Consider the following 3,774-nt stretch of genomic DNA (forward strand, 5'->3'; position numbering starts at 1 on the left):
CACTATGCCACGTTGTTCTAAATAGAAAATACGAATACAAGAAACGATAGTAAGTGACTTCTTGGAACATAAATTTATTAGCAACCAATAGTGTTCCTGCTCTCTTCTTCATGGTTGACCAAACATTTCACTATGCATGTATATGTCATTTTTAACAAATATTCGTATTAAATATTTGTATAAATAAGCATCAGGAATACGAATTTTACTTAAAAAGTGACAATAAATGAATCTTGTATTATTTTTATCTTGCATTTCTTTTATATTTCGGGCCTGCCGTAGCCGTCCGTATCAGGTAGTAAAGGCCTAACAATAAAATACAAATTAATAACCTACGGTGGAATGACCATATTCATGAATTCTAGTTTGTCATAGGCCTATTGTACACAAAGTGGATGTGAAAGCTGACAAGAACAAATGCAATGCATATCGGTTGTTGTTCAAAAACAAATTCTAATACAACCTAATGGTAGCAACCATTCAAAAGGTAGCAACGGACATTAGTTACCTATGAACATGCTATGAATGACTTCATAGGCTTTCTGGAATAGGCATTTTAAAATCTAATATTTTAGCATCAAAATGTACTAAAAACACAAAAGCTCGCATTTATTAGTTATCGAACACACATTTAATCATCAATAAAAATTTACAAAGAAAAAGTAGGATAAAACATCTTAATAATTACGTTAGAAATTGGGAGCAATGGTTTGTCAGCAAAGAATGGCGTCCGGTTGAAACTCTTTTTGTAACGATAGCAACGGAGATCACGTGGTATCGTGATGTAAAACTGTAGTACTCTACAGTACAGTATAGGACAAATGAAACAATTCAATGAGAATATTGTCACTGACCACGGCGACTGTTGTGTAATATTTTCTTTTATATTTTACTGTATTTGTTTTTGTCATTTTAGAGGACGATAGGCCTATTAGGAAATGCTCTCAGATAAGTAATTTTATATTCCTTTTTTGCAATGTAAACCATAGATATTTTCAATTAGATATATATATTTCTCTATAGAGGAGGGTGTTCTTTTTGATACTTCCATCCTGCAATCTGACTAACTTTCGAAGGAGAAATCATATTAACTAACTAATGATGAATACAATACCCATAGAGGCCTACCATAAACAAGGAATATGCTACCAAAATGGACCGTTGTCTTGAAAAACACACAGATTGAAAAATACAGCTTCTATCACTGAAAACCTCATAGATATATTTTGAATGCCCTATTTCTATGTTCAAGTTCATAATTGTTATGTTCAAAATGAGCAAGTTAATTTAAAAAATGATTTTTATGATTGTTTGATATTTTGCATAGGAAATACATCTTTAAATAGATATTAAACTACTACAGCAGTGTGGCTCTTCAAGATTTATTTGGTAAAATCCCAATATACAAGGCGGTGAAAAAATCATTGCATTGTGCAGATGAAATATAGAATGTACAATCTGAATTTAATATTTTAGTGAATGAAATTTGATAAGCCCAGCGACTGCAAGAACGTTATTGAGTTGATCGCCTGTAATTCGAGATTCATCGATCAACCTAACAATATTATTATTATTATGGGTTTGCCCTCGACATGAACTTGGCATCCAATTGTTAATACATCAACTGAGCCATGAGTACTTGGCAATAAAAAAACACGGCTTTGTAAGATATGTTTATTAGCATACACGGCTCATTAATAGTAACATTCAATGTATGTAAGCATCGACTGCCAAGTTCAGCTCAGCAATTACACACCGGAAAATCTACCATGCCTGCCGTAAACTATGTTGTCTATAAAAATAAATGTTGTTGAAGTATATCAAATAATATTACAAAATACCACGAATACATGAGACGATAAAAAGTGAATTCTTGCAACATAAAATTTAATGAACCCATATTTCGAGTGCTCCTACTCTAGTCTTCAGGGTTGATATAAAGGACAAATAATTTTAACTACAAAAGAGACCTAGGCTATCGTATTAGTCTAGGCCTATCAATTGACAAATTGATTGAAAACAACGTCACCTACGTCTATATATTATAATACAAACATGTTATATATAATTGATATTGTATCATTTTGAATTGTAATGAGCGTTTGATTTATGAATAATAAAGGTGGTGACATCCTTCACCACAAAATATTTAACAAAATACAAACTCTGTTGTTTATAATAACGCTGGCGTAGATGAAACATGATTGGCTGATTACTTTCAATAGGCTAGGGAGTCTCGAGAGTGAACGAACTTTACCAAGTGCACGACCATCGTTTATTATCACCTCCTGCTCGGCTTTGGCCTACATTTGCTAAGTGGAAAGCAAAGAGTAAGGAGGCGCTATCGAGCCTCCAATAGGGATATAATACTACGGAATTCTATATACTGTAAACCGGTACCGTTCAAAATCTTCTTGTACTAAAATCGATATCTTTTAGTGAGTGAATTTAAAATCAGTACGTTTATACCTACGGTTGTAGAGACCGTTGTAGCCGTTGTAACTCTTCTGATAAAAAGGTAAGTACACCGTACTGTACACTGAAATGTATCCACTGACTTGATAGATGGTAGAGTATTCGTTGATAGCAACGATATCGGATAGGTATGTTATTTAATGCAAAACAAGATATAATGTATATATTGTTTTTGAAAGATAATGTAACAAAACATACGTCCGGGACAGGCACAGCTAAAAGACACAGTGCCAACCAGTCTTAATATATCAAGAGATTTTTTTAATTGAATGTGTGGACTTCGCATTAGTGCTAATTAAAATTGCTACTGTATAGCTAACGTGTACCGCATCTCCGATTGCCATTCTCCTTAGGTAGCACCCTCACCCACCCCTTTCAGGCCCGTATCCAGTGGGGGGGGGGGGTTATGGTTTAGGGGAACCCCCTTTTCTAGCAACCCTCTCCCCTCTTTTCTGGCGAAACCCCGTCTTTAAATTTTCCAAATAAGTCCTCCAACCCAACTAATGCACTGCAGACCCACCCAGACACAGCCATTTTCAAACATATCTGCTTTTATAGCATTATTTAGACCCATACAGCACAAAAATCCTCTTGGTAGGGGGTTTCGCCGACCCCGCCGGGGCTTCGACTGTGGAGCTCACGCCCAGAAAACCCGCCCTTAGAAAAACCTGGCTACGGGCCTGCCTTTTCACGCGCACACAACATTTCTGCTGCTCAAGCTCAAAAAATATGAAACAGTTGTATGAAGTTTCAAAATGGCATCGTTCAAGATTTACAACAAGATTAAAAAACAAATTCATTCGCATCCAACGGCAAGGAACACGCCAACAATGCTTTATATTATAAACCAACCACACAACCATGGAATTATGCCTATCAAAACAGGCTAAAAGCCTAACAAACAAAAATTGCTGAAAAACCGTAATTCAATGTGTCATCGTGCTTGGGCAACAAAATAATATTATTGTTTTTGCCTTATATCTATAAAACCTAAATTGGTGATTGGGCGTAAATTTGAAGGATATCAATATATTATTGTACGGACTTTCAAGATGGTGTTTAACTGTGACGTTGGTTGATGAAATGGTTTATTACTTCCATCAGTACTGTAGTTCAACTCCCGCAATGGTAATGGTTCTAACATAGCCATGTACTCTCTACAGGCTTGGTGAAAAGTTCAATACCCTCTCCGCTCCTACCAAATTGATTTTGTAATACTTAATTGAGTAGACCCCAAGAAAGTAGAAAATAATAAATAATACATGAAGGTGCATGTATCATAGGGCTGTTGTATATATA

General features: G+C 35.3%; 1 protein-coding gene across 1 annotated transcript in view; it reads left to right on the forward strand.

The window, feature by feature from the left end:
* Positions 1–2,294: 2,294 nt before the first annotated feature.
* LOC117121615 (retinoic acid receptor RXR-gamma-like) overlaps positions 2,295–3,774 on the forward strand; it is a 16,462-nt gene continuing 14,982 nt past the window's right edge. Inside the window, exon 1 of the mRNA XM_033266853.1 lies at positions 2,295–2,518. The gene's annotated coding sequence lies outside the window, so the exon portion shown is untranslated. The remainder of the gene's footprint in view (positions 2,519–3,774) is intronic.

The sequence above is a fragment of the Anneissia japonica genome, unplaced genomic scaffold (genome assembly GCF_011630105.1).
Source record: "Anneissia japonica isolate Jap-2015-1 unplaced genomic scaffold, ASM1163010v1 scaffold5825_len372023_cov165, whole genome shotgun sequence".
Classification (NCBI taxonomy): Eukaryota; Metazoa; Echinodermata; class Crinoidea; order Comatulida; family Comatulidae; genus Anneissia; species Anneissia japonica.